This window comes from Phyllobates terribilis, unplaced genomic scaffold, assembly GCF_046119375.1.
Source record: "Phyllobates terribilis strain yellow unplaced genomic scaffold, ASM4611937v1 Scaffold_12__6_contigs__length_324123572, whole genome shotgun sequence".
NCBI lineage: Eukaryota > Metazoa > Chordata > Amphibia > Anura > Dendrobatidae > Phyllobates > Phyllobates terribilis.
In genome coordinates this window covers 150,506,569-150,519,525 of record NW_027362772.1, presented here as the reverse complement: position 1 = coordinate 150,519,525, position 12,957 = coordinate 150,506,569, and the positions used below count along the sequence as shown (strand labels likewise).

The window sequence follows — 12,957 nt, the reverse complement described above, 5'->3', positions numbered from 1 at the left end:
CCCACCAAGCCCCTGGCTGAACCATTGTCAGTCGCCTCCGTGGATGGAAGACTTCTCTCGGAGACCATCCTGCTCGTCACTGAACCCATAACCCTGCAGGTGGGAATGCTGCACTCTGAGGAAATCTCATTCCATGTACTGTCTGGACTTTCTCACTCCCTGTTGCTAGGCCTACCTTGGCTCCAGACACACGAACCCGTATTGAACTGGCGATCCGGTGAAGTACTCCGATGGGGTCCAGACTGCCATAGGACCTGCCTGGTTCCGGTCCGCCCAGCTCGCCCTCCGCCTACTCCAGCTAATTTACCAGGTCTTCCGGCTCCTTACTGGCCCTATGCGGACGTCTTCGGTAAGAAGGAAGCAGAGACGTTGCCACCCCATAGGCCATATGACTGCCCGATCGACCTGGTACCTGGCACCACTCCTCCCCGTGGGCGTATCTACCTGTTGTCTGCAGCCGAGACCCGGTCCATGTCTGAGTAAATTGAAGAGAATCTAGCTAGGGGATTTATCTGAAAATCTACCTCCCCGGCTGGAGCCAGATTCTTCTTTGTCAAAAAGGAAGACGGCTCGCTACGTCCCTGTATTGACTACAGAGGACTCAATCTCATCACAGTAAAAAACAAATACCCCCTGCCGCTCATCTCCGAATTGTTTGACCGTCTCAAGGGCGCCAGGATCTTCTCCAAGCTGGATCTACGAGGAGCATATAACCTGGTCCGTATCCGTCAAGGAGACGAGTGGAAGATGGCATTCAATACCCGGGACGGTCACTATGAGTACCTTGTGATGCCCTTCGGTCTCTGTAATGCTCCCGCTGTCTTTCAAGAACTAGTCAACGACATCTTCCGTGACCTCCTGTACTCCTGCGTAGTGGTATACCTGGACGATATCTTGGTCTTCTCTCCGGATCTCCCCACACACCGAAGGGATGTCCGTCAGGTCCTGCTTAGGTTTCGGCAGAACCACCTCTATGCTAAATACGAGAAGTGCCTCTTCGACCAGACCTCCCTACCATTCTTGGGCTATGTCATCTCCCAGACAGGTCTGCAAATGGATCCCCAGAAGCTCTCTTCCGTTCTAAAATGGCCTCGCCCTGAAGGTTTGAAGGCGATACAGCGATTCCTGGGCTTCGCTAATTACTATCGTCTTTTCATCCCACACTTCTCGTCTCGGACTGCTCCCATATCTGCACTCACCCGTAAGGGGGCTAATCCCAGGACATGGTCGCCTGAAGCCGAGGAGGCCTTCCTTTCCTTAAAGAAAGCCTTCGCCTCTGCTCCCGTCCTGCACCGTCCGGACTGTAATAAACAATTCTACCTGGAGGTTGATGCCTCCTCCTCCGGAGCCGGAGCGGTACTCACCCAAAAATCTTCTACCGGGAGAATGGTAACCTGCGGCTTCTTCTCCAAAATCTTCTCATCGTCTGAGCGCAACTACTCCATAGGAGACCGTGAATTGCTAGCCATCAAATTGGCACTGGGGGAGTGGCGCTATCTGCTTGAAGGGGCTCTCTACCCGGTAATTATCTACACGGATCACAAAAACCTGGCATATCTCCAAAATGCCCAGAGACTCAATCCTCGCCAGGCCCGGTGGTCGTTGTTTTTTGCCCGCTTCGACCTCATTCTTCATTTCCGCCCGGTGGACAAGAACGTCAAAGCTGATGCCTTGTCCCGGTCCTTCCTGTCCTCCGATCAAGAGGAGGAGCCTACGCACATCATCGACTCCTCCAAGGTGATGAATGTGGCCCCCTTGGATCTGACTCGTCTCCCACCCGGTAAGACGTTTGTAGCTGTACCAGATCGGGAGAGGGTTCTTCGCTGGGGACATTCTTCTAAACTAGCTGGCCATGCTGGCCAAAAGAAGACCTTCCAACTCATTACCCGGCATTACTGGTGGCCGACCCTGCGTAAGGACGTGGTAGACTTCGTCGCGGCCTGCTCATCCTGTGCCCGTAACAAAGTTCCCAGACATCTTCCAGCCGGCCATCTCCTGCCCCTTCCCGTACCTGCTGCTCCTTGGCAGCACATTGCTATGGACTTTATCACCGATCTTCCTATTTCTGCCGGTTGTACAGTCATTTGGGTTGTCGCTGACCGCTTTTCTAAGATGGCCCACTTCATTCCCCTGCCTGGTCTCCCATCTGCACCCGAGCTGGCTAAAGACTTTATCCACCACATCTTCCGTCTCCATGGCCTGCCCCTCCACATCGTGTCGGATCGTGGGGTTCAGTTCACCTCACGCTTCTGGAGAGCCACATGTAAGCTGCTTGACATCACCCTGGACTTCTCCTCCGCTTACCACCCAGAGTCCAATGGTCAAGTGGAGCGGATCAATCAGATCCTGACCAGTTACCTCCGGCACTTCGTTAATGCACACCATTCGGACTGGGTGGATCTCCTACCATGGGCCGAGTTCTCTTACAATAACCATGAGAGCGAATCCTCTTCCAAATCCCCGTTCTTTATAGTCGGTGGCCAACATCCCCGGATTCCACTTCCTGTCTCCGTTTCTGTGGACAACCCTGCTGCGGAGTCTCTTGTCAGCGAATTTTCTACTATTTGGGAGAGTACCAGGTCCGCTCTTCTTCTGTCCTCTGAGCGGATGAAGAGATATGCTGATAAGAGACGTCTGGATCCGCCTCAATTCCGTCCGGGAGACAAGGTTTGGCTCTCGTCCAAACATGTGCAGCTCAAAGTACCCTCCTTCAAGTTGGGCCCTCGATTCATCGGTCCCTTCGAAGTCCTCAGGCAAATTAACCCTGTGGCCTACAAATTAAAACTCCCGGCCACCCTACGGATTCCCAACTCCTTCCACATATCTCTCCTCAAACCCGTTGTCTTTAACTCTTTTTTCAATAATCCAGGTGCCCCTCCTGCTCCGGTTTCCGCTGATGATGTCTTTGAGGTAGAGAGTATTCTGGCCTCCAAGAGGGTAAGAGGAAAAACCTTTTTTCTGGTGGATTGGAAGGGGTTTGGTCCTGAGGAGAGAACTTGGGAACCCAGGGAGAACATCAACGCCCCGCTTCTCCTTGAAAAATTTCTTTCTGGCCAAAAAAAGAGGGGGCCTAAAGGGGGGGGGACTGTAGCATCGGCGTCTCTGCCCCGTACTAGGCAGAGACGCTGTCCCTCTCACCTCCCCGCTCCAGGCGCGGCGTCCTCCAGCGCTTCTCTCCCCGCTGCTTCCGGCACGCGCTCCTTCCCCGGCAGTGTGCTTAGGGCGCGCGCGCTCCCCCTCTCTTAAAGGGACCGCGCGCGCCGTCCTAAGGAGTCCCCGGCCAATTGCCGGAGGACCTCCCATATATAAGGCACCTCCTCCAAAATGGAGGTGCCCGAGCAATGTTGTTGCAAAGCCTTCACTCTGCTTCAGCCCTCAGGTCCCGTTACCAGTTACCTGCCAGTCACCTGCCAGATTCCTGCTTGATACCTGCCTGATATCCGCTTACCTGCTTGCAAGCCTGCGGTCCGACGGTCTGCCTTCCGACACCTGTCAGTCTGTCTATGGACCAGCCTGCCCGCTCACCTGGGAGCGCTCACCTACTACCTGTCTGCTAGCCTACCTGGAGGCTCCGCTGTCAAGTGCTGTGACCACCTGCCTGTCCAGAGACTCTTTCCCGCTCACCTGGGAGCGCTCATCTGCTACCTGCCTGCTATCCTACCTGGAGGCTCCGCCGTCACGTGCTGTGACCACCTGCCTGTCCAGAGATTCTTGCCCGCTCACCTGGGAGCGCTCACCTGCTACCTGCCTGCTAGCCTACCTGGAGGCTCCGCCGTCACGTGCTGTGACCACCTGCCTGTCCAGAGACTCTTGCCCGCTCACCTGGGAGCGTCCACCTGCTACCTGCCTGCTAGCCTACCTGGAGGCTCTGCCGTCACTTGCCGTGACCACCCGCCTGTCTAGAGACTGTCCCCGTCACTAGCCGTGACTACCTGCCCGCCTTCTCTGGGAGCCACCCGCTTCCTTACAAGGACTGCCCCCTTGTATAGTTGCTCAGAGGTTCCACCTCCCAGACCCGTTACATATGATACCCCCATGGTGAATTCCTCCACATGTGCAGTATAATGACCCTACTACACCCCACCTCAACTCCACCGGCAAAGTATGGTGACCCCAACACAGTATAATCCCCCAACTGTGACCCCCACACAGCTCTCCGTGCACTATGATGGGCCTACAAACAGTATAATGGCCCGCACTAGCGATCCAAACAGTATAATGGCCCCCTCTCCTCTCTACACAGTATTATGATGGCCCCAACACAGCCCTTCACACTGTATAATGGCTCCCACTAGCCCTGAAAACAGTATAATGGCCACAAAAACACAGCCAGGCAGAATAATGACGCCAATAAAGCTCTCCACACAGTATGATGGACCCCACACAAACCTTCAAGCTGTACAATTGATTGCATATAATATAATGGCCCCACATAACCCTCCATATAGTATAATAGCCCCCACATAGCCCTCCAAATAGTATAATAGCCCCCACATAGCCCTCCAAATAGTAGAATGGCCCTCACATAGTCCTTCACTTATTATAATGTCCCCCACAAAGTCCTCCATACACCTGCCCACCTTCCCTGGGAGCCGCCCACCTTCCCTGGGAGCCACCCGCTTCCTTACAAGGACTGCCCCCTTGTATAGTTGCTCAGAGGTTCCACCTCCCAGACCCGTTACAGTTTGCTCGGGCCATGGAACCCGGTGGTCCCCAGATCTCCGATCTGCACCAGGAAGTCTTACGTCAGAAAACTCAGCAGGAGGTGGTACTGTCCTATCTACGGTCCGTTAACTCTCGTCTAGGCGCATTGTGTGACTTGTCTTTGTCTACCTCTGGTCCAGCCGTGCCCATTCCTGCGGTACCGCAATCCAGTCCCGTCATGGTACCCGACTATGGACCTCGGCTTCTGGCACCTCCACGCTTTGCCGACGAACCTACTTTAGCTCGGGGTTTCATAAACCAGTGCACCCTGCACTTTGAACTATTGGCATACCAGTTCATCTCCGACCGGGCCAAGGTGGCCTTCATCATGTCCCATCTCACTGGGGAGGCACTGGCATGGCTAAATCCCCTGTGGGAGAGAGGGTATCCCCTGGTGTCCGACCTGCCGTCTTTCCTCGCTGCTTTCCGGAAAGTCTTCGATGAACCTGGACGGAAAACCTCTTCTGCCTCCTCTCTGCTACATCTCCGCCAAGGGAGTCTCACCGTTGGCCAATATGCCATACGGTTCCGCACCCTCGCTTCTGAGCTTACCTGGGAAAATGAGGCTCTGGTGTCCGTCTTCTGGGAGGGTCTTTCCGGTCGGATTAAGGACGAGTTAGCTGGTCGGGACATTCCTACCATTCTGGATGACCTGGTGTCACTAGCTACCCGGATTGGCATCCGGTTCCAAGAACGTGCCAAAGAGACTGCCTGGGAGAAAGACTTTTCTTGCTCTGCTCCTACTTCCCTGAGACCTGCCTCTCAACCAGTCACTCCGCGGGCGCCCTCGCCTGAACCTATGCAGATCGACCAGACCAAGATGGTCAGATCTCGCCAAGAATCTCGCCGAGCCGAGGGAAGCTGTTTCTATTGTGGCAGTATGGAGCACTCCATCCGTTCCTGCCCGGAAAAGCCGGGAAACGCCAGTGTCTAGGACCGCTCGGAGAGGTCGTCCTAGACAAAAGTAAGCCCTCTCCGTCTCTGACTTTACCGGTCTCTATTATTGCTTGGGGAGAAAACCGTCACTTTGAACTCGCCCACCTGGATTCTGGAGCTGCTGGAAACCTCATCTCCCAGTCTCTGGTAGAGAGATACCGTATTCCCACCAAGCCCCTGGCTGAACCATTGTCAGTCGCCTCCGTGGATGGAAGACTTCTCTCGGAGACCATCCTGCTCGTCACTGAACCCATAACCCTGCAGGTGGGAATGCTGCACTCTGAGGAAATCTCATTCCATGTACTGTCTGGACTTTCTCACTCCCTGTTGCTAGGCCTACCTTGGCTCCAGACACACGAACCCGTATTGAACTGGCGATCCGGTGAAGTACTCCGATGGGGTCCAGACTGCCATAGGACCTGCCTGGTTCCGGTCCGCCCAGCTCGCCCTCCGCCTACTCCAGCTAATTTACCAGGTCTTCCGGCTCCTTACTGGCCCTATGCGGACGTCTTCGGTAAGAAGGAAGCAGAGACGTTGCCACCCCATAGGCCATATGACTGCCCGATCGACCTGGTACCTGGCACCACTCCTCCCCGTGGGCGTATCTACCTGTTGTCTGCAGCCGAGACCCGGTCCATGTCTGAGTAAATTGAAGAGAATCTAGCTAGGGGATTTATCTGAAAATCTACCTCCCCGGCTGGAGCCAGATTCTTCTTTGTCAAAAAGGAAGACGGCTCGCTACGTCCCTGTATTGACTACAGAGGACTCAATCTCATCACAGTAAAAAACAAATACCCCCTGCCGCTCATCTCCGAATTGTTTGACCGTCTCAAGGGCGCCAGGATCTTCTCCAAGCTGGATCTACGAGGAGCATATAACCTGGTCCGTATCCGTCAAGGAGACGAGTGGAAGATGGCATTCAATACCCGGGACGGTCACTATGAGTACCTTGTGATGCCCTTCGGTCTCTGTAATGCTCCCGCTGTCTTTCAAGAACTAGTCAACGACATCTTCCGTGACCTCCTGTACTCCTGCGTAGTGGTATACCTGGACGATATCTTGGTCTTCTCTCCGGATCTCCCCACACACCGAAGGGATGTCCGTCAGGTCCTGCTTAGGTTTCGGCAGAACCACCTCTATGCTAAATACGAGAAGTGCCTCTTCGACCAGACCTCCCTACCGTTCTTGGGCTATGTCATCTCCCAGACAGGTCTGCAAATGGATCCCGAGAAGCTCTCTTCCGTTCTAAAATGGCCTCGCCCTGAAGGTTTGAAGGCGATACAGCGATTCCTGGGCTTCGCTAATTACTATTGTCTTTTCATCCCACACTTCTCGTCTCGGACTGCTCCCATATCTGCACTCACCCGTAAGGGGGCTAATCCCAGGACATGGTCGCCTGAAGCCGAGGAGGCCTTCCTTTCCTTAAAGAAAGCCTTCGCCTCTGCTCCCGTCCTGCACCGTCCGGACTGTAATAAACAATTCTACCTGGAGGTTGATGCCTCCTCCTCCGGAGCCGGAGCGGTACTCACCCAAAAATCTTCTACCGGGAGAATGGTAACCTGCGGCTTCTTCTCCAAAATCTTCTCATCGTCTGAGCGCAACTACTCCATAGGAGACCGTGAATTGCTAGCCATCAAATTGGCACTGGGGGAGTGGCGCTATCTGCTTGAAGGGGCTCTCTACCCGGTAATTATCTACACGGATCACAAAAACCTGGCATATCTCCAAAATGCCCAGAGACTCAATCCTCGCCAGGCCCGGTGGTCGTTGTTTTTTGCCCGCTTCGACCTCATTCTTCATTTCCGCCCGGTGGACAAGAACGTCAAAGCTGATGCCTTGTCCCGGTCCTTCCTGTCCTCCGATCAAGAGGAGGAGCCTACGCACATCATCGACTCCTCCAAGGTGATGAATGTGGCCCCCTTGGATCTGACTCGTCTCCCACCCGGTAAGACGTTTGTAGCTGTACCAGATCGGGAGAGGGTTCTTCGCTGGGGACATTCTTCTAAACTAGCTGGCCATGCTGGCCAAAAGAAGACCTTCCAACTCATTACCCGACATTACTGGTGGCCGACCCTGCGTAAGGACGTGGTAGACTTCGTCGCGGCCTGCTCATCCTGTGCCCGTAACAAAGTTCCCAGACATCTTCCAGCCGGCCATCTCCTGCCCCTTCCCGTACCTGCTGCTCCTTGGCAGCACATTGCTATGGACTTTATCACCGATCTTCCTATTTCTGCCGGTTGTACAGTCATTTGGGTTGTCGCTGACCGCTTTTCTAAGATGGCCCACTTCATTCCCCTGCCTGGTCTCCCATCTGCACCCGAGCTGGCTAAAGACTTTATCCACCACATCTTCCGTCTCCATGGCCTGCCCCTCCACATCGTGTCGGATCGTGGGGTTCAGTTCACCTCACGCTTCTGGAGAGCCACATGTAAGCTGCTTGACATCACCCTGGACTTCTCCTCCGCTTACCACCCAGAGTCCAATGGTCAAGTGGAGCGGATCAATCAGATCCTGACCAGTTACCTCCGGCACTTCGTTAATGCACACCATTCGGACTGGGTGGATCTCCTACCATGGGCCGAGTTCTCTTACAATAACCATGAGAGCGAATCCTCTTCCAAATCCCCGTTCTTTATAGTCGGTGGCCAACATCCCCGGATTCCACTTCCTGTCTCCGTTTCTGTGGACAACCCTGCTGCGGAGTCTCTTGTCAGCGAATTTTCTACTATTTGGGAGAGTACCAGGTCCGCTCTTCTTCTGTCCTCTGAGCGGATGAAGAGATATGCTGATAAGAGACGTCTGGATCCGCCTCAATTCCGTCCGGGAGACAAGGTTTGGCTCTCGTCCAAACATGTGCAGCTCAAAGTACCCTCCTTCAAGTTGGGCCCTCGATTCATCGGTCCCTTCGAAGTCCTCAGGCAAATTAACCCTGTGGCCTACAAATTAAAACTCCCGGCCACCCTACGGATTCCCAACTCCTTCCACATATCTCTCCTCAAACCCGTTGTCTTTAACTCTTTTTTCAATAATCCAGGTGCCCCTCCTGCTCCGGTTTCCGCTGATGATGTCTTTGAGGTAGAGAGTATTCTGGCCTCCAAGAGGGTAAGAGGAAAAACCTTTTTTCTGGTGGATTGGAAGGGGTTTGGTCCTGAGGAGAGAACTTGGGAACCCAGGGAGAACATCAACGCCCCGCTTCTCCTTGAAAAATTTCTTTCTGGCCAAAAAAAGAGGGGGCCTAAAGGGGGGGGGACTGTAGCATCGGCGTCTCTGCCCCGTACTAGGCAGAGACGCTGTCCCTCTCACCTCCCCGCTCCAGGCGCGGCGTCCTCCAGCGCTTCTCTCCCCGCTGCTTCCGGCACGCGCTCCTTCCCCGGCAGTGTGCTTAGGGCGCGCGCGCGCGAGAGCTCCTCCTCTCTTAAAGGGACCGCGCGCGCCGTCCTAAGGAGTCCCCGGCCAATTGCCGGAGGACCTCCCATATATAAGGCACCTCCTCCAAAATGGAGGTGCCCGAGCAATGTTGTTGCAAAGCCTTCACTCTGCTTCAGCCCTCAGGTCCCGTTACCAGTTACCTGCCAGTCACCTGCCAGATTCCTGCTTGATACCTGCCTGATATCCGCTTACCTGCTTGCAAGCCTGCGGTCCGACGGTCTGCCTTCCGACACCTGTCAGTCTGTCTATGGACCAGCCTGCCCGCTCACCTGGGAGCGCTCACCTACTACCTGTCTGCTAGCCTACCTGGAGGCTCCGCTGTCAAGTGCTGTGACCACCTGCCTGTCCAGAGACTCTTTCCCGCTCACCTGGGAGCGCTCATCTGCTACCTGCCTGCTATCCTACCTGGAGGCTCCGCCGTCACGTGCTGTGACCACCTGCCTGTCCAGAGATTCTTGCCCGCTCACCTGGGAGCGCTCACCTGCTACCTGCCTGCTAGCCTACCTGGAGGCTCCGCCGTCACGTGCTGTGACCACCTGCCTGTCCAGAGACTCTTGCCCGCTCACCTGGGAGCGTCCACCTGCTACCTGCCTGCTAGCCTACCTGGAGGCTCTGCCGTCACTTGCCGTGACCACCCGCCTGTCTAGAGACTGTCCCCGTCACTAGCCGTGACTACCTGCCCGCCTTCTCTGGGAGCCACCCGCTTCCTTACAAGGACTGCCCCCTTGTATAGTTGCTCAGAGGTTCCACCTCCCAGACCCGTTACATATGATACCCCCATGGTGAATTCCTCCACATGTGCAGTATAATGACCCTACTACACCCCACCTCAACTCCACCGGCAAAGTATGGTGACCCCAACACAGTATAATCCCCCAACTGTGACCCCCACACAGCTCTCCGTGCACTATGATGGGCCTACAAACAGTATAATGGCCCGCACTAGCGATCCAAACAGTATAATGGCCCCCTCACCTCTCTACACAGTATTATGATGGCCCCAACACAGCCCTTCACACTGTATAATGGCTCCCACTAGCCCTGAAAACAGTATAATGGCCACAAAAACACAGCCAGGCAGAATAATGACGCCAATAAAGCTCTCCACACAGTATGATGGACCCCACACAAACCTTCAAGCTGTACAATTGATTGCATATAATATAATGGCCCCACATAACCCTCCATATAGTATAATAGCCCCCACATAGCCCTCCAAATAGTATAATAGCCCCCACATAGCCCTCCAAATAGTAGAATGGCCCTCACATAGTCCTTCACTTATTATAATGTCCCCCACAAAGTCCTCCATACACAATAATGGCCCCACATATTCCTCCATACAGAAAAATGGGCCCACATTGTCCTCCATACAGTATAATGGGCCCCACATAGTTCTCCGTATAGAATAATGGCCCAACATAGTCCTCCATACAGAATAATGGCCCCACATAGTCCTCCATACAGTATAATGGGCCCCACATAGTCCACCATACAGAATAATAGACCCCACACAGTCCTCCATACAGTATAATGGCCTCACATAGTCCTCCATACAGAATAATCGACCCCACAGAGTCCTCCATACAGTATAATGGCCTCACATAGTCCTCCACACAGATTAATAGACCCCACACAGTCCTCCATACAGTATAATGGCCTCACATAGTCCTTCAAACAGAATAATGGCCTCACTTAGTCCTCCATACAGAATAATAGACCCCACACAATCCTCCATACAGCATAATGGCCTCACATAGTCCTCCATCCAGAATAATGACCTCACATAGTCCTCCATACAGAATAATAGACCCCACACAGTCCCCCATACAGTATAATGGGCCCCACATAGTCCTCCATTCAGTATAATGGCCCCACATAGTCCTCCATACAGAATAATGGTCCCCACATAGTCCTCCATACAGTATAATGGGCCCACATAGTCCACCATACAGTATAATGGCCCCACATAGTCCTCCATACAGAGTAATGGTCCCCACATAGTCCTCCATACAGTATAATGGCCCCACATAGTCCTCCATACAGAATAATGGTCCCCACATAGTCCTCCATACAGTATAATGGGCCCCACTAAGTCCTCCATACAGTATAATGGGCCCCACATAGTCCTCCATACAGTATAATGGCCCCACATAGTCCTCCATACAGTATAATGGGCCCACATAGTCCTCCATACAGAATAATGGCCCCAAATAGTCCTCCATACAGAATAATGGTCCCCAGATAGTCCTCCATACAGTATGATGGGCCCCACATAGTCCTCCATACAGTATAATGGCCCCACATAGTCCTCCATACAGTATAATGGGCCCACATAGTCCTCCACACAGTATAATGGCCCCACATAGTCCTCCATACAGAATAATGGTCCCCACATATTCCTCCATACAGTATGATGGGCCCCACATAGTCCTCCATACAGTATAATGGGCCCACATAGTCCTCCATACAGTATAATGAGCCCCACATAGTCCTCCATACAGTATAATGGGCCACACATAGTCTTCCATACAGTATAATGGGCCCACATAGTCCTCCATACAGTATGATGGTCCCCACATAGTCCTCCATACAGTATAATGGGCCCCACATAGTCCTCCATACAGTGTAATGGGCCCACATAGTCTTCCATACGGTATAATGAGCCCCACATAGTCCTCCATACAGTATAATGGCCCACATTGTCCTCCATACAGTATAATGGCCCACATAGTCCTTTCATACAGTATAATGAGCCCACATAGTCCTCCATACAGTATAATGGGCCCACATAGTCCTCCATACAGTATAATGGCCCCACATAGTCCTCCATACAGTATAATGGGCCCACATAGTCCTCCATACAGTATAATGGGCCCACATAGTCCTCCATACAGTATAATGGGCCCCACATAGTCCTCCATACAGTATAATGGGCCACACATAGTCTTCCATACAGTATAATGGGCCCACATAGTCCTCCATTCAGTATGATGGTCCCCACATAGTCCTCCATACAGTATAATGGGCCCCACATAGTCCTCCATACAGTGTAATGGGCCCACATAGTCTTCCATACGGTATAATGAGCCCCACATAGTCCTCCATACAGTATAATGGCCCACATTGTCCTCCATACAGTATAATGGCCCACATAGTCCTTTCATACAGTATAATGAGCCCACATAGTCCTCCATACAGTATAATGGGCCCACATAGTCCTCCATACAGTATAATGGCCCCACATAGTCCTCCATACAGTATAATGGGCCCACATAGTCCTCCATACAGTATAATGGGCCCACATAGTCCTCCATACAGTATAATGGGCCCCACATAGTCCTCCATACAGTATAATGGGCCCCACATAGTCCTTCATACAGTATAATGGCCCCACATAGTCCTCCATACAGTATAATGGCCCCACATAGTCCTCCATACAGTATAATGGCCCCACATAGTCCTCCATACAGTATAATGGGCCCACATAGTGTTCCATACAGTATAATGGCCCCACATAGTCCTCCATACAGTATAATGAGCCCACATAGTCCTCCATACAGTATAATGGCCCACATAGTCCTCCATACAGTATAATGAGCCCACATAGTCCTCCATACAGTATAATGGGCCCACATAGTCCTCCATACAGTATAATGAGCCCACATAGTCCTCCATACAGTATAATGAGCCCCACATAGTCCTCCATACAGTATAATGGGCCCACATAGTCCTCCAAATATATTTATTGCATTTGTTTCTTGCACTCAGTGCACACAAGGGCCCGGCCTTCCTTTCTGTGAGCTGGGTATTAGGTTTATGTAGCTTCCTGTCCCTGTGTCCATAGTCGGCCCCACTCCTGCTCGTCCCTCATTCACATTGAGGTCA

At 52.9% G+C, this 12,957-nt stretch overlaps 1 protein-coding gene across 1 annotated transcript in view; it reads left to right on the top strand.

Annotated features, from left to right (window-relative positions):
• LOC141171730 (NADH dehydrogenase [ubiquinone] 1 alpha subcomplex subunit 3-like) overlaps positions 1-12,957 on the top strand; it is a 55,268-nt gene that overhangs the window by 22,600 nt on the left and 19,711 nt on the right. The gene's annotated exons all lie outside the window — the stretch shown is intronic.